Source organism: Alexandromys fortis, unplaced genomic scaffold, assembly GCF_014885135.2.
Source record: "Alexandromys fortis isolate MF-2015 unplaced genomic scaffold, M_Fortis_MF-2015_v1.1 scaffold_494, whole genome shotgun sequence".
Lineage (NCBI taxonomy): Eukaryota > Metazoa > Chordata > Mammalia > Rodentia > Cricetidae > Alexandromys > Alexandromys fortis.
In genome coordinates this window covers 15,320-33,726 of record NW_026068360.1, presented here as the reverse complement: position 1 = coordinate 33,726, position 18,407 = coordinate 15,320, and the positions used below count along the sequence as shown (strand labels likewise).

General features: G+C 40.1%; 1 protein-coding gene and 1 pseudogene across 2 annotated transcripts in view; one reads left to right on the top strand and one right to left on the bottom strand.

The window, feature by feature from the left end:
• LOC126495405 (cancer/testis antigen 55-like) overlaps positions 1–18,407 on the top strand; it is an 85,425-nt gene that overhangs the window by 59,127 nt on the left and 7,891 nt on the right. The window contains exons 8-11 of one of the 2 annotated variants that reach the window (XM_050133011.1): positions 13,758–13,864; positions 14,253–14,349; positions 14,889–14,923; positions 17,648–17,765. The gene's annotated coding sequence lies outside the window, so the exon portion shown is untranslated. Of the gene's footprint in view, positions 1–13,757; positions 13,865–14,252; positions 14,411–14,888; positions 14,924–17,647; positions 17,766–18,407 lie in introns of those variants that run through there. The other variant, XM_050133012.1, reaches the window with a different exon arrangement.
• LOC126495402 (NADH dehydrogenase [ubiquinone] 1 alpha subcomplex subunit 3-like) lies at positions 4,756–5,056 on the bottom strand (annotated as a pseudogene).

The following is an 18,407-nucleotide window of genomic DNA, read 5'->3' as shown; positions in this document are numbered from 1 at the left end:
AAAAAAAAAAAAAAAAAAAAAATTGGATGGGGCTAGGGACTGGCTCACCGGCTAGAGTGCTTGCTGTACCAGCATGAGGACCTGAGTTCAGATCCCCAGCAGCACTCGCAGTAAACGCTAAGGGTGCCAGCACTTATCTGTAACCCTAGCCCTGCAGGAATGGAGATATACCGATACCAGGGCTTACTGAGGTGTCAGTGCAGCTAAAATGCCCAGCTCCAGGTTCAGTGAGAAACCCTATCTCAAAAAAATAATAAAAAAAAGATGAACAGTAGAGGAAAACACTTGTTGTCTTATTGTGAATGATTAGCTCACTGAAGTTAATTTTAGAAAAAAATAGTAAGTTTGACTGATTTCAAAGAATTGTTTAAATACTCAATATTTGGTAAAAACAAATTTTCATTCCTTTCTATTTATAACTATGGATATCTTAAATGAGAAATGAAAATTAACAACTTAGAAATAAATGTAAAAATCAAACTTCTATATAGTTGCTGAACGCCAAAATAAAAGACAGGCTAGGTCATTTATGTTTGAAGACACACGTGAAGTATTCTTAATCCTTAAGTAAGGATAGGTGCTATTTACCCGATGGTGAACCCTTATATTTATAAATTTTTTCAGTTGCATTAATCATACTAGCAGTTTAGTTTGTTCCAAGACCCAAACGCACATTCTCTTAATGAATTTTATAAGTGAACAAGGACCATTTTCATTTCTCAAAGCAGGCTGTGTTGTTAGTAAATACACGGTGTTGCTAAGCTAGATTCTGTGAATTTTTTCTTAAGAACAATGTAAGCCGGGTGTGTTGGCACATACCTCTCAGAGCACCTGCTTGGAACACTGAGATCACGCTGAGCCTAGACATTAGAGATCCTCCCTGGATAACACACAATATAATAAGTGCCTATCTCAAAACCAAATCAAATCAAACCAACGTAACCTTCTACACTTGTACCACGTACCTCTGGAACTAATAGGACACTGATACCAACATATACATTTAAATCATCTTTATTGGTAAAAATTATTAACAATGTTAAGAAGGAAAAACAGCACTACATCAGTGTGTGGAAGTTGAGTACAAAGGAGTATTTGCTACTTACATAGCCATCTAGATTTTATTTGGAAGTTAATATGAAGAGGCTTTTGTATTTAAACAAGTTAACGATTAAAGATTAAAATTTAAACTATTTATATTCTAAATGCATACCTCCTAGCTAACATTGTAATTATATCTTATCACCCAGGTTCAAGTTCCTTCTTAAAAGAATCATCAGAGGGCCCGGGCCATGGTGGTGCACGCCTTTAATCCCAGCACTCGGGAGGCAGAGGCAGGCGGATCTCTGTGAGTTCGAGGCCAGCCTGGTCTACAGAGCTAGTTCCAGGACAGGCTCCAAAGCCACAGAGAAACCCTGTCTCGAAAAACCAAAAAAAAAAAAAAAAAAAAAAAAAAAGAATCATCAGAGTAAGAAGAATTGAAGAGTCAAACGTCAGTTTTTTCCCCGCCCTCACTCCCCATCTTAGTTATTAACAGAAGTATGTCTCCCCAATTTTTTTCATAGCGATATGAATCTAGAGTAAATCTAAAATTAAAAGATCTGCAAGGCTGGAGATTCATTTCAGCGCTACAGAAAGAAGATCTAGACTCAGTCCTCAACAATGCAAAAGAAAATGTAAAAATAAAACAGGCATGATTCCTCAGACCCCAGTCCATATATAAGGGAAGGGACTTCAATTTTAACGCCAGTCCAAGCTTCACATGAGGTTTCAAAGAAACCTGAGGTAGAAAGTAAGACTATAAAGCAAAACAACACATAAATAAAAACAGACTGCCCAGGCGGTAGTGGCCTACACCTTAATCCCGCCACTTAGGAGGCAGAGGCAGGGGGATCTCTGTGAGTTCCTACAGACCACGTTCCAGGATGGCAAGAGCTCCACCGGGAAACCAGTTTTGAAAACCAAAACAAATCTCACATAATAAAACAAAACTTTATCATAAATAAATAAAAATAAAAACAGCCTGGACTGAACTTTGTCTGTAATTCCATCACTTCTGAGGCTGAGGGAGGAGTCTCGGGATTTTGAGGCAATTTGGGAGCTAAGTACACCAAATTCAGTAATCTGACCTTAGAGCATCAGGTAGAGGAAGAGGACCTGAGGGCTTCAGTTTCTAATGGATTCCCTGTGGGCAGCTGCCCTGCAGAAAGTTCTAGTCCTTCCCGCCCCTAACAGACCTCCACTCCACCACCCACACTTTGCACCCCCATGCCCAAGGAGGCTGACCCTCAGGGTCTGCAAAGCTCTAGGCCTTCCTGCCTTCTGCTAGGCACTGGTCTGTCCAAGCTCCATTCCCTCAGCAACGTTCTGCTACCATTTTTTTTCTCCGCAGAGGCCTGAGGGTCAGGTCAGTTGTCAAGTGGGAAGAAGCGCTGATGGGACTCCGGGACTCTGGCGGGGGACCATCCCCACCGCGCGCACCCGCACTTTGTTTCAGTTGAAGACATGCATTTTTAATTTTAATATTTATTTATTTATTTATTTATTTATTTAAAGAGTGCGTTTTCTGCATGTATATGTGTGCAATACGTGCATACCCAGTGCTCTTAGAAAACATAACAGGATGCCAGATTGCCTGGATCTGAACTAAAGGGTGACTGGGAGCCACCATGTAAGTTCTAGGAACTGACAACAAGTGTTTTTACTTTTGAACATCTTTTCCAGTCCTGTCGTGTGTGTGTTTTAATGTATGCTCCCAATACGTTTGCTCTCACTCTACAGTAAACATTATAAAAATATGATACTTTTTAAATATTGCCTGTCTCCAGAAAAAAATAATAAACTGCCATATTTTTATTGGGGTTGCCCTATTCTTAAATTTTGATTTAAAAAAATGACGACATGTTGATATTCTATCAGGGAATAAGGCGTATTTTCCCACTACATGAAAAATAAATTTGAATTCCGTGTGTCCATACATATTCATGTCCGCACATTCCAGCATATGTGTGCATTTGGGGGCCAGAAACAGACATTATGTGTCTTCTCCGTCATTCTCCAACTTTAATCTTGAGACAGGCTCTCCCTCAACCTGTAGCTCACCTATTTCACTAGTCTGGCTAGCCAGCAAGCTCCAAGGATCTGTTTGTCTCCTCCTGCCAGCAATGAGCTGCCAGTCTGGATTTTTAAAATCTTACTCTTTTTTTTTAATTTTAATTTTATTTTATTCATTTCTTTTACGTACAGACCCAGTTTCCCCTCCCTGATCTCCTCCCCGTACTCCTCCCCCTCCACTCCTCTTTTTCCATCTCCATTCAGAAAGGGGCAGACGTCCGACGGGCTTGAACAAAGCATCAGTCAGGACTTTTTAGGTGGACTTTAGGGCTCCAACCTGAAGCCCATATGCTTGCAAGGCAAGTACTTTACCAAAAGAGCCATCTCCTAGCCCCTCTCTGTGAATTTTGCTTTGTTTTGGCTGCCACTGTCTGCTGTATTCCTCTAATCACGCTAAGATGAGGCGCTTAAGATGCTAGTGATGATTTTGTTTCTGTTTCCTCCAAACAGCTATTTGGGTTTCTTGCTTGCTTTACATTTAGGACTTAGTTGTATGAATTGGATACATCAGCTTTTGATTTGTATAGTGCTGCTTATTGCTGTTTCTTTTTTCACCCCTGAAAACCATTCTCATGGTTTTTCCCTAAGCTACGTCATCAACCAATCTGTAGTTCTGTATGCTAGGTTCATCTCTCTGTGTTTTAAAGAAAACTAGCATTACTGTGAATCATAAAATTAGTCCCTGTAAGGTGAGCATCCAAACTGCCTAGGCTCCCACAAAACCAGTAGGTGCAGTAGGATCAAACACCCATTGCCATTGTTCTTGAGTTCTCAGTAGTCCTCATTGTCCGCTATGTTCAGCGAGACCGGTTTTATCCCATGCTTTTTCAGACCCAGGCCAGCGGTGGCGGGGAGGAGGCAGAAATCTTTAATAAATAAATAAAAAGAAAAAAAAAAGAAAATAACACAGACTATCAAATAAACATAATTCAGCTATCTTGTGGCTGGTTTGTTTTGCCATTGCAGTGGGCTTTTAGGATTCCATTTGACAACATGCCACTGTTCATATCTGTCTGGTTTCATTTTCATGTTATTCAGTTAATATAGCTTATCTTCTCACTTAAAAAAAAATTAGTCCCTGTACTATAGGACCTAAAGGGATTTGGTGCCCTCTTGTGGCTTCTTCAGAAGATACCAGGCACACATTTAGTATACATAAAATGCACGCAGAAAAAACACCCACGCACACAAAATATACTTTTCTTTCTTTTGTTTTTTGAGACAGGGTTTCTCTGTGTGGCCCCGGCCATCCTGAAATTCTCCATATAGACCAGGTTGGCCTCGAACTCAGAGATTCACCTGCTTCTGCCTCCCGAGTGCTGGGATTAAAGCCATGCACCACCACCACCTGGCAATAGAATTTTAAAAAAATTAAATATTCTCCTATGACGCTTTTCCTGACATTAGGGTGCCTTATCCATCTCTGGTGTGAAGGCTTTGGCCTTGTGTTATGATATTTTGTCTTGTCGCTGTCTCCTGGAGGCCTGCTCTTTTCTCATGGGAGACAGGGTTGGAGTGGATCCAGGGGAGAAGGAGGTGGTGGGGAGCTGAGAGGATTGGAGGGAGGGAAAACAGTGGTCGGGATGTATTATGTGAGAGAAAAGTCTGTTTTCTTTTGTGGGGGAGTTGGTTTTCGCATTCCTATTGAGTGGCAACAGGAAAGGGAGCCTCTTCCATTAGCAGGAGGATTTGCAGATTCTCCAGCCATTCCAGGCATGGGCCCGGAGGATCCTGCGGGTGACTGGGCACATCAGACATGTTTCCATTATCTTGCACAGGAACTCTGCAGTTGGAGGTGGTGGCCTGGTTGATGGAGACAGCATGCGCGGGGTAAGGGCTGACTGTGTGCATAGTTATAACAAGGCCCCAAAGAGAAGGACACCACCAACACTGGTTCCTTTGCCCAGGCATTCTTGAGGAAGATGGAGAATCTCCTGGCCATCTTGGTCTTGGAGAAAATGATTACATTTTCAATAAAAATAAATAAAATAATTCTCCTGTAATATCTGCAAAGATTAAGTTTTTTTTTTTTTACTTTTGTTTTTGTTCATCTTGACTTAATTTTCATGTCTGGCATCAGAAAAGGAGCCAGTTACTTTTATCCTTCATCTGGAAACCAACTGTTGCAGGGATTTCTGCGAAACTGAATTATCAAGCCATTTTCAGTTGGGGAGAGGAAAGTTTACTCTAGCAATATGGAATGGAGTAGGCCTCTTGCTCGGGTTCAGCAACCTTTTATATTTTTCACAGAAGAATCAGCAAACAGGAAGCACAAGTACAGAAGCATGTATGTGGATGTAAACGATGGTGGCTGGGCAGGGTTAAAATTTCATTACAGCACCTCTTCAGTGTCTATTGTTCTGGAAGATACAGCAAGTGTGGCAGGGTCAGCTCAGGGCAACTATCTCCACATTGGGGAATGTTCTTCGTTTAATCAGTGGAACTTTGGGAATTTTCCACCAAGTTCCTCCTCTTCTATGCCAAAATCTTCTACCATCCTTCTAAAGGAATCCTCTGATATTGGTGGAGGAACTGGAATCTAACTACCTTTCTACTGTTTCTGGTGACACAAGTTAGGAGATTTCTAAGGTATGGACCAAACAGTAGAGACAGGAGAATAACAAGCAAAAGTCCCACTGGGGAGGTCAGCCAGGGCCTCCAGGAGGCCTAGGTCTCACCCCAGTAAGATCTTTTGGTCTTGTGTTTAGCCTTTGATTCATTTTAACAATTACTGAGCAATCCACATTATCTAACAGTTACCTAATAATGTTTTTACTATACCTGATTGATTTCCATAGAAACAACATTCTTCTCCCAAGAAAATGCATATGCTACCCTTTCAAAGCTGCAATTTAGCTCTAGCCTTCTATGATTTTGTAAGACCATGGCTGCCAGGGAGTCTAACTGGTTCTGCTGGGCAACTATACTCTGTTAGACCACACTGACATCCTCTTTAATTTGGTTACACAGCTGACTAGGTTGGGATTTTGGATCCTGAGCACAATTGCACCTGTGGCAGTAGTACCAGTGATGGTCATCCCAAGTAAAATCAGGAGTAAAATAGAATTTCCCTTTTCTATGTGGTGAGATCCCAAGTATTATTGGTCTACCTTGCAGTGACATTTCATTTATATTTTAATAAATAAAGCTTGTCTGAAGATCAGAAAAGTAAAACAGCCACACTGGCCAGCCTTGCAGACCAGGAAGCAGGTGATACACACCTTTAATCCCAGTAGTCACAACGATACACAACTTTAATGCCAGTAACCACACTGGCTTGCCATAGAAACCGGGTGGTAGTGGTGCACGCCCTTAATCTCAGAACTAGAGGGGATTATAAAATGGGAGGAGACAGCTCTCAGTCTCAGTCTCATTCTGAGGTTTCTTAGAGGCAGAATCACCATTTTCAGACCGAGATCGAGGTAAAGGCCAGTGCCTGGTGGCTTTGCTTTTCTGGTCTTCAGGTTGAACCCCAAATTCTGTCTCTGAGTTTTTATTAGTCATGTTACACTAACTCTGGTCCATGGAGAATACCTAGGTCTGGATTCAGAATAATATTCTGCAATCCCTCCCTGGGACAGCTATATACTCTACTAGTACAAGTGTAGTCGTATCTGAGGTAAGTGACTTCTTCCTGACATATCTGTGCCTTTTTCTTGGAGACCTTAAAGCCTGTATCTTGTAATTATTTGAATAGCTTTCTCGTGTCCCATGCCATAGGGCAGCCAGTAGATCATTCATATACTGAGCATGATCCAGTCTTGCAGGATGTCCCAATATTAGTCTGGGGTTCCCCTAAGTGTCCATACATGAGGAAACTGCTGTACAAGCTACTTAAGGAGGGCCACTGTATTGGTACTTCAATCCATGGTGTCCAAGTGAAACCAACATTTGCGTGGGAGGTCCTTCTGTCTGTGTGTTGCTTTTATTTATTAAAGAATAAAGAACTGCTTTGAGCCTATGGCAGGGAAGAACAGAACTAAGCGGAGGATAGCTAGGCTGTAAGGTGGGAAAAAGAAGGGAGGAGTTGGAGAGAAGCCATGGAGCTGCCAAAGACAGATGCCAGTTGGAATCTTGCCAGTTGGAATCAAACCACAGCCACATGGCAATACACATTAATAGAAATGGGTTAAATTAATATGTAAGAGTTAGTCAATAAGAAGCAAGAGTTAATGAGCCAAGCAATGATTTAAATAATACAGTTTCTGTGTGATTGTTTCAGGTCTAAGCTAGCTGGGTGGCCAGGAACCAACAAGCAGCTTCCCTTCTCCAACACAACATTCCTCCTCTAGGGGGGCTGGAGAGATGGCTCAGTGGTTAAGAGCATTGCCTGCTCTTCCAAAGGTCATGAGTTCAATTCCCAGCAACCACATGGTGGCTCACAGCCATCTGTAATGAGGTTTGGTGCCCTCTTCTGGCCTGCAGACACAGACAGAATATTGTATACATAATAAATAAATAATTAAAAAAATTACTCCTCTAGTCACACCTCAAATGTCAGAATTGTCAAGGCTCCCAGGTGACATCAGCGTTCAGATCAATTATCAAAGTGGTTACTAATTTTGGTCAGGGGCTTCTGGTACATATAAAAATTAGTGGCCTCCCACTGGGAAGTGGTATGGTTTGCAGAATCAGTATTTAATTATTATTATTTTTTTCAAGACAGAGTTTCTCTGTGTAACGACCGTTGCTATTCCAGAACTAGCTCTTGTAGACCAGGCTGGCCTTGCACTCACAGAGATCTGCCAAGCTCTGCCTCCCAAGTGCTGGGTTTAATTTAAAGGCGTGTGCCACCACTGCCTGGCTAGAATTTCTTATTGGTCCTGCTGGCTCCAACAAAGGCCAGTGATTTGATGAGTTTCCCTGTGGAAGAAGTTACTGTGATGATGACTGCTCCTGTATCTAAGATAAAGTACACTATTTGTCCTCTGACATCTATTTTGACCATGGGCTGCTACAGGCCAATCTCAGTTGAGCCTGGGAGCTTTCAGCCTGAGTCTGTCCCTCATGTGGTAGCCAAGGCTTCCAACAGGGACTTTTGTTTCATTGTGGCTACTGTACAGGCTTTATTTTTTCCTTTGGTCCTGGTGTCCACTTCCTGGGTCATTCATTCTTCTAGTGTTCTTCTTCCTTGCAGTGGGGCACATTAATCACTGTCTAATGGCCTCTGGTTACCTTTGTTTCATTTGGATTTCTGGATGTCTGAATTTTCTCCAGTCCCAACGTGAACAACATCATTTTTGTCCTTTTTTCCCTAAGTAATTTTTCTTTACTTTTTTTTTTGCAGCCTCTTCCCAGTTAGCGACCATTTTGATGGCGATGTCTATGAATTGCTCAAATTCATCACTGTGAACCCCTCTAGCTTTTAGAGCTTTCAGTAAACATCAGTGCTGTTGGGCAAAAACTGTGTTGACCATTGTCCAGTACACAGGGCCTCTGGCTCAAAAGGGGTATACTGTCTTTAAGTATCACAGAGCTGGTCATAGAAGTGGTTCAGAGTCTCATCAGAGCACTGGGTGATTTCTCAAATTTTGACCAAGATAGTGACTCTGCAATCACCATTCTGAACCCCTCCAGTATGACTTTCACCATTCTTAGAAGGGCCTGGATGACTTCTGGTGTGATGGGCTTATATTCACAACACCCATCAGGAAGGAAGGTGTCAGCAACTCATTTCAGGTTACTAGTGATTGTGGTGCTTGAATGACCAGCCTATCAGGCAGGTGCTGCCTAATAGACCCTACACTTTTTATCTGGAGGTAAAAGGGACAGTTGGGAGTTGTTGGCAGTAGTCCCAAGTAAGACTGTGCATAATGGCAGTCATGAGGTTGGTCATAACTTGTGACTGCTCTAAGTATGGTGGGGTGTGATGTCACTAGTTCAGCAGATCAGTAGTGGTGAATGCCTGATAAACATGTTGAACTGGGTCTGGACTGAGAATCCCATCCTCCCAAAGTTTGGCTGACCACATATTTGACACAACAGACTCAGGGTGCTCTATGACTGGGCACTGGGAAGCCTCCGAGACCTGGACCTTAAGCATGGTGAGGTGGGAGATATTGTCCAGTGGTCTCTGGGCAAAAGATCCCATAGCAGCTATGGCATGAGCTATCAATTGGCAAGTCAGGAGATAAAATGAACATGGTTTCTGGATTCTGAGCATAGGGATGGCCACACTCAGGAAGAGAAGCAGATGGTAAAAGTTTTAAATCTTTTTTTTTTTTTTTTTGATTTTCGAGACAGGGTTTCTCTGTAGCTTTTTGGTTCCTGTCCTGGAACTAGCTCTTCTAGACCAGGCTGGGCTTGAACTCACAGAGATCCGCCTGCCTCTGCCTCCGGGGTGCTAGGATTAAAGGCGTGCGCCACCACTGCCCGGAAAAAGTTTTAAATCTTGATCCCCTGCCTGCAATATAAGTGGCTATTTGAGGATTGAAACTCTCTCAGAGCTCACGATTATAGTGGATATCCAAGAGGAATAGAATTGAACCCTGTGTTGAGGGTAGAGGGTCAGACTATACCAGATATTGATATAAGAAGAAAACTAGTCAGGGTGGCCTGGGTCGCCAGTGCAGGCATCCCTCACTCTGCAGGTGTTGGACAGGTCCATGGTTTCTTCTGAAGGACAAAACCTGTCGAAGAAGAACCAATAGCTTCACAAAAGGCCCTCCTCAGTCTAGAAAGCAATTTTGGGGTCACCACCTCTCAGACTAATAAATCCACTCTCACATTTCTGTTTGAAGAGACCTGAGTCTGGTCTTTTGTACTTTTTTTGTTTGTCATTTTGTTTGTTTTGTTTTTTGAGAAAGGTTTCTCTGTAGGTTTGGAACCTGTTCTGGAACTAGCTCTTGTAGACCGGGCTGACCTCGAACTCACAAAGATCTGCCTGCCTCTGCCTCCCAAGTGCTGAAATTAAAGGCATGCGCCACTACCACCTGGTGAGTCTGATCTTTCATTACTCTGCCTGGTTTATCTTGTACACAACCACAGAAGGAGGATCCACAGATAAACACTAAATTTAACAAATGGAGTAGCTGGTAGAAATTGTAGAGAAATAAACTTTGGAAAGGTGTAAAGACACTCAAGCTAGAAGGCTAGCTGTAATGTTAAATCACACAAGGTCACATTTATCTGTTTACTCCTGGAATCTCGAGTTAAATGCTTTGCTTTACCATACATCTCAATGGCCTACAAGTCCAATGGAAGCACAGAATCTGCTCCTGCTTATGGAAAATGATGCACTTACCTGGAGGACAGGGCTTTTTTTTTTTTTTTTTTTGCTAAAAGTACGTTCCAATAGTTCATAGATGGGGCAGCTGTTAGAGTTTTTTACTTTAAGAACTTTAACTTTTAGCCTGCATATATTTTTAACACACTGTAAACCATTTAGAGGTTTTCTTCGTCTTTGAATCTCTCTTTACTGTATCTCTCTCTCTTTTTCTGACCACACGAGCCTTTAAATTACTGAGCAATATGGGTAGGATTAAAGCTGTGGCTTTGCTGGCTAGATCCAGCCCATTCCTTAGCTTTCCAGCCTCATGGCGGAGGTACCGGCTGTAGCCATTTTTATTGCCACAACTCTATGGTTTTTCAAGGTCCCTGCCAGCAAGTAAGCTGGAGCAGTCTACTCACAGACCACACTCAGTCAGACTGCCTGCCTGAAAGAGTCAGAGTTTGCCCTGGCAGGACGGCTCAGAAAGCCAGCATTTTAAAACGGCACAGCTTTTTTCCTGCTATGACTGAAAACCTAAAAGCATGCATTCAGCTTTTCATCGACACCATTTAAGTGTTTCAGGACCTCTTAAAATAGCTGCAGGGTTTTTGCATCTAAAGCTGAGTCAGGAAGCCTCTCTTAGATGAGATCACTTGCTTGCCTCTAGCAAGCAGAGCAGACCTGAAAAACTGCTGCTACCAAGAAAACATGCTTTACTCTATTCTTTCCCAAGCTTTCTCGGGCTTTCTGTTGATTCAGTTATCACGTCTGGGCACCATTCTGTAGAAGGAGCAGTGGGCTGCATTCCGCTTCCTGGCTCCTGCACGGCTAGCTTAGCCCCAGAATAATTACATGGAAACTATTCTTTTAAACACTGCCTAGCCTGTTATCTGTATCCCCTTATTGGCTAACTCTCACATCTTGATTAACCCATTTCTATTAATGAGTGTAGCACCATGAGGTGGTGGCTTACCGAGAAGGATCTTACCGAGAAGGATCTTAACCTGCATCCATCTTGGAGAAGAGAGCTATAGCGTGTGTCTCACTGCCTTCTTCCTCCCAGCATTCTGTTCTGTCTACTCTGCCTACCTAATTTTCTGTCCTATCAAAGGGCCAAGGCAGTTTCTTTATTAACCAATGAAAGTAACACATAGACAGATGACCCACATACATCAAAAAACACTAATAAACACGTCTGAGAGAGAGAGAGAGATATAGATATACAGACAGACATATATACACACACACATGCACACAGAGCGAGAGAGAGTTAGAGAGAACGCTCTTGTAATCAATTGTACACAATTGTAATCAATCTCAGCAAGTACAGATGGGAGGACCAGACGTTGTAGAGGATATGATGCCCTGTTCTGATCTCTGAGAGCAGCCTATACACATACAGTGTGCATATGTACCTGTAGAAAAAAAAACATATACACTAAATACACACATAAATAAATCTAAATCAAAAATGCATACAAGAGACTCTACAGTTGAAATAATGTAACAGAGTATTCCCTGTGCTTCATATTTTACACCTTTTCTTTTAATTTTCAAGTTTGCTGTGTTTCATATTTTACACATTTTCTTTTAATTTTCAAGTCTGTAAAGGAGTATAAACCTAGAAGCTGGAAAACGTTTGTCCTAAAGTCAGTAATCCAGTTCCACTGCCTGAACACCCGCCTCAAGACTCTAACCATTTTGCCCTTCAACTGGAGTGAGCCTAACACTCCGTCTACGCATGTGCGGGGCATGTTCAGCCAATCAGCGAGGGCCCTGCTTGAGGCCGGCTTTTCTCCCGCTCAAAACAGATGGCCTCCATGGAGGCCGTAGGCACTGCCATGCCGCTTTCACGGCTGAGACGCCGAGTGCGGGGGTATGCAGACAGGAAGGTAGCCCTGTCAGATAACCGGTAAGCGATGTTTGGCTCTGGTGGGCTTTTTTTGGGGGAAGGGGGGCCATTTGAGGAGGTGGCGCTTAGTGAGGAAAATTCTCCCGAAGGGCTGCAGTTCCTGTGACCTCTGACAGGAAAATGGAGGTGGAGGACCTCACTATTGGCAGAGGATTGGGACCCTTTGGAGGGCACAATCTTGGAGCCTGGAGATAGAAGTGGAGAGTGGGGATAGGGAAGAAGGTGGGAGGCGGGTAGGAACGGGGTCGGGAGGGAGCAGGAGTCATGGGTGAGGAGCTCTTAGGGCTTCTCCTGTCAGGTGCCCAGAATTTGTTAGAAGAAGACCTCTCTTCATTTTCCTCAGTATGATGTGCTAATTTGATATGGACTCTCGAGATGTTAGAGAGAAGGGAGTGGCAAAGGAGGAGAGAGAGAGAGAGAGAGAGAGAGAGAGAGAGAGAGAGAGAGAGAGAGAGAGAGAGAGAGAGAGAGAGAGGAGAGATTGCAAGGGATTAATAAGTAACTCAGGGTGGGTTCTAACCACTAATCCTCCAGCCTCAATCGACCCCGTATTGGGATTGTAGCCCAGCACCAAAATATTCATCTTTTTCTGTCAGCTTTGATTTTGTAGGGTGGGATCTCCTTTCATAACTCAGGCCTGGGCTAACTTGGACTGGCCTTGAACTTGCAGTCTTCTGATGTTTGAAATCCTCAGCTTCCCTAAATCCCCATCTTTTCAAATATCAGGCCTTTCTGTATGAGTGGTGATGGTGGGGGTTTGTTGTAGATGGACGGAGGGTCTTTGTCCATGAATATTTGCCATGTATGTTATCCTGGGTAGTACCATGACTCGACTTTAAAACTGAGATACAGGACTGGAGAGATGGCTCAGAGGTTAAGAGCATTGACTGCTCTCCCAGAGGTTCTGGGTTCGATTTCCAGTACTCACATGGTGCCTTCTTCTAGTGTGCAGGCATACATGCAGGTATAACACTGTGTACTTAATAATAATAAATAGTGATAATAATAAGTAAATCTTTAAAACTGAGATACAGACTTGCTCAATGTTTAAATGAATCTGTGAGAGATAGCACCAAAATTTAGATGTCCCAGAGGATGAGTGCAATCATATTTTGCTCATTTTTGGGTTGGGGGAACTCATATAGTGTAGGCTGTGGCCAAGTTTGCCTTTTAAAATTGAGAAATGACAGGTTGATCCAAGAGTATACTTTTTTTCTTAAAAGAAAACAAAGTTGGGAGAAGAACATATTAAATGGGATACCTGGAGGAGATGGAGATGGGGAAGTGGATATATATGTCACATTTCATTGAGTATGTATATGAAATTCTCAATAATAAAGAAAAATTATTTAAAAATGTAAAAAGAGGAAAAACTTAATCTTTCATTGAGCTAAGATAATTCTTATTTAATTTTTTGACATTTTAACCATTTATTTAAATGATACCTTTGGATGCAGATAACTTGTGAGATTCTTTGCCTTTGTGTTTTAACTAAGAAAACCCCTGCCTGTTTGCCAGTAGGAGGCGGTTGTGGAGAGCTATGGCAGTACCATGTGAGGAGCGCTTAGTGCTTTTTGACTTCGATGATGAAGATGACCTGAATGTTTCCCAGAACTCTTTATCTGAAGGTACAGCATATCCAGCATTGGGCATTTGATTTTTACCTAATCTTATATTTTCTGATACTCCATTTCTAACTTTATTTGTATATTTCTGTACCAGAGTTTAAGCAACACATATAGCTCCTCTTGGTTTTGTAGTCCCAGTATACTGAGAAATAATTAATAACTTAAAATGGATTTGCCTCAGGAAGGCTTGAAAACTGTTCCTATAAAATGTTGGTAAATTGTGAATTGATTTCATAGAATCTGCAAAGAAATTATTTCATTTCTATAGCTGCTTCAAAAATTTACATTGGCCAAACTCCCAGAGAAATGCAAATCAAGCTAGCACTTAGTTAACTAGTACTAATATAATTAATTTCAAATGTGTTTTTCATTTTTATTGTTAATACAGAAAAGAGTCTATTCTTTGACAAAGATGAGAAGAAATGTCCTCCTGCAGCTGATGAAGAGAAGAAATGCCCTCCTGAAGAAGTGGATGAAGATATGGGGTAATGTTTTCAAATATATTTTTTTTTTGTCATTTCAATAGAGTACTTCAGAAATAGTGCTTGTAATTCCTGCTCTAGAGAGGTAGATGCAGGAAGATCAGAAATTCAAAAGAAATTCAAGATCATTCTCAGCTATATAGCTAGTTCAAGCTTAGCCTGGGCTCCTTGAGACCTTGTAATCACAAACACATAGCAACTATGACCACCTGCATAAGACCTTCTCTTTCACACACACGTACACACATGAAAATAGGAAGGAGGCTAGTTGAGAAGAAGGGGTTCAGCAAAAGTGGGAGTCAGATAAAAGAAAGTAATGAGAATAGACATGTATGAATTATCAGCAATAAAATAATAAAGTTTACTTTAGTTGTCCAAGAAATATTTTATATTGCATTGCATATGACATTTGTTCCAAACTATGCATTATATATTATAAATAGTTAAAAGTGCTTTTTGTGTAGTGTTCTGTGTGCTAGGCAAATGCTCTGCCACTAAATTATATTTCCAGTTTTAATTTTTTTATTGTAATTTCTTCACAGACATGAAATGCGCAATGTGTTGGATAAACTTAGAGGTGTGTTTTTGGAGATAAGTATGTTACCAGAAAATTGTTTAAAACTATATATTCATTTTTATAAAGGAAATGTTAATCAGCATTCTGTATAGCTGTCATTCAATGCCTTTTTAGCATAGGATTGCACATAAATTTTGTGATTTAAAAACTTAAAATTTTCCACTTAAAGTTCTCCATAATTAAAAAAAAGTAAGAATGATTTTATTGAAACTGTGAGCCTGAAATAGAATTTTAGGAGAAAATCAGATGGGAAAGGCTTCGGCAACTCTTTCTGTTCACAGACTGAGTGATGGTGCACACAAGTATTTCTGTGTATCAGCTTTTCATTTTTTAAATTTATTTTGTAGGACTCTTGCTGAATTCCTTTTTTTTTTGTGAAGGAAAGCATAAACCTAAAGACTCTAATATTCATTATTACTTGTTAAGATTTATTTTCTTTTTAATTATGTGTCTCTGTGGGGGTGGAGTGGAATGTATGTGCACTTTTAAGTGTCTGCAGCATTCAGAAGATGGTGTAGGATATCCTGGAGTTGGACTTACAGGCAGTTGTGAGTTTTATAACATGGGTACTGGGAAAGGGACTCATGTCCTCTAGAAGAACAGCAAGAGCTTGTAACCACTGAGACACCTCTCCAACCCCTTTGCAATTACTTTTATACTAAAAGTAGTTTTGAGGGTGCTGGAAAAATATCTTAGCAATTAACATTGATTCCTTCCCTTGTAGATGACCTGAGTTTGGTTCCCAGCATCCACATGTAGCTCATAAGCATTTACAACTTCAGTTCTGGAGGATCTGACATCCTCTTCTGATCCCTCTGGTCATATACAAGTTCTATGCATGAAAAACATTCATTCACATAAAGTGAAATATCTAAAATAAAAGTTGTGAATGGGAAAGACTTGAAGTTTAAATACTATGTTTACCAGATATATAAACTCTTTTTAAATATAGTCTTTGTTAATTCCTTTGTTAACATTTTGTATTGCTTGCTCTTTTTAAGACAGGATCTTACTATGTAGTTGGAGCTGATCTGGAACTTGACATGAAGCCCAGTCTAGGCTTAAACTATAGATCTCCTCTGTCAGCTTTCTGGGTGCTAGACTTACAGGCATGAGCCTTCACACCCAGTTTGGGGAACGGTATTCTTTTTTTAAGAGTTAATAATAATTGATCTTTTATAGAAATTATTGATATTATGAAGTTTTCCCAGAGAGTTTCTTTTCCTATTTGGTAATGACAAAGAGTTTGTTTTGTAATATGTTACATAAATTTATGGTTATAGATCTGAAAGTATAAAATGTTATGTAATAGTATAGATTCATTATAGCTACTAAGTGGTTACTCTTTATGATAAAATATATGTTTAGCAAACATTATTTGAGGGATTGAATTTTTATGCACTGCTCTACTTAATGCTAAAAATCCACTTTATAAAACAATTCCTAAATTATGCCCATATTTACATGAATAATTTTTCAGTTTTATTTGTGTGTATGTTATGTAGGTATGCACCTGTGTGTGTAAGTATGTGGGTGCATGTGGCAGCCAGAGGTTGAAATTGGAAGATCTTCCTCAATTACTTAGTGTGTGTGTGTGTGTGTGTGTGTGTGTGTGTATGTGTGTTGCATGTATGTATGTATGTACCACACACTTGCCTCTTGCCCTCAAAATCCAGAAGAGGGCATTGAATCCTCTAGGAATGAAGGTATAGATGGTCGTGAGGCACCCATGTGGGTCCAGGGAATTGAACCTGAGTCCTCAGGAAGAGCAGCCAATATTCTTAACCACTGAGAAATCTCTTTCCAGCCCCTCCAATTATTTTTTGAGACAGGATCTCTTTGTATCTGAACCTCATCATTTCAGCAAGACTGAATGACCAAGGACTCCCAGGGAACTGCCTGCCTCTGCCCCTTGGTGCTGTGGTCATTGGCACACAGTATCACCTGTGGCTTTTATGTGGGTGGTGGGGATTCAGACTCAGGGCCTTGTGCTTGGCATAGCATGCATTTTAATCAATGAATCTTCTCCCCAGATCAAAACTATTTTCCCATCCTTGGTCTTTTGCCTCTTTTTAAATAAAAAATATATTTAGAATTGTTATTGACTATATTTTATACAAATATCTTACTTATTTTAAAGATGACTTGGATTATAATTTTTCAGAGAGTATTTTATATATTTTAAAGCTTGAGTTATAAGACTATACTTTGAGAATCATTTCTATAGTTAAATTTTGACTTCTAATCACAGGTCAGAAGCTTACTAAAATTTCAGTTGAACAGTATTTTTTTAATTTAGAAGTATTTTCCTTCTATTAAGGTGTTTGTTTGTAAAGCACTAAAAGTCTATTCTTGACCTTTTTTCTCCTTGGTTATTATTGTGCCTCAGTTTTAAAATTATCTTCAATTAGGAAAATCAGAACTAAGGTAAGGTTGAACATTTGCCATCCAAAATATATAGGACAAAAATATTACAAATTTCAGAGTTTTGTGTATTTTATTTTATTTGCATTGACTTCACTGTTTGTACATCCCTATCTGAAAATGCTAAATTTCAAGCACTCTAAAATATTGAACTTTTTGGACACCATGCTGGTGATATAGTTCAATTTAATTTTAAGTGTCATTGATATTGTTTAATAATCTTTAGCCATATTTATATGTACATGAATATTTAGGCATAATTGCAGTTACTTTTAACATTAACCTTTATTTTCAATATAGATAATATTACTAATTCTCTTCTTGAAAAGAGAAGAAGAACGCAAATGTACTCAGAAAATGTTTCCAAAAAGACTAACTACAAAATGAAACAAGCTTGGAAAAACAAACAACAGCAAATGTAAGTTTGCTGGTATTTTTAGAGATAAGTTTACATCATTTCTGAGTATATATAGGTGCAAGTTACTTATGAAAATAGTATCACATGTCTATTGTTATCTCCAGTGGAAATGTTTCACTTGAATTTTCCCTAAGCAAGCAGTACTATAACCCTTGCCTCCATAGAATTGATGTATATTTCTTGAAAGTCACTGAAGATTCCATGTTCTTCCTTCCAAATGACAATTGAGAGTTATTAGTTTAAAAGTAATTCATGTTCACTCTGTAAATATATTAATTGGGTAAATGATAGATTGCACATAAACTGTTAAATGTCTTTTACTTAACTGTGTGGACAATAAGAAAAAAGCTCATCTTATATTAAAAAAAATTGTGTATTTTAACTGACCTAACTATTCTTTGTACTAAATCTTGGCTTCTCAAAAGGATTTAGTGAAATATCCCTATTTAGAAATAATTTACTTTTTTTTTTTTTTTGCTTTTTTGAAACAGAGTTTCTCTGTGTTAGCCCTGGCTGTCCTAGAGCTTGATCTGTAGACCAAGCTGGCTTTGAACTCACAGAGATCTGCTTGCCTCTGCCTCCTGAGTGCTGAGATTAAAGGCATGTGCCACTACCACCCAGATGAAATAATTTACTTTTTTT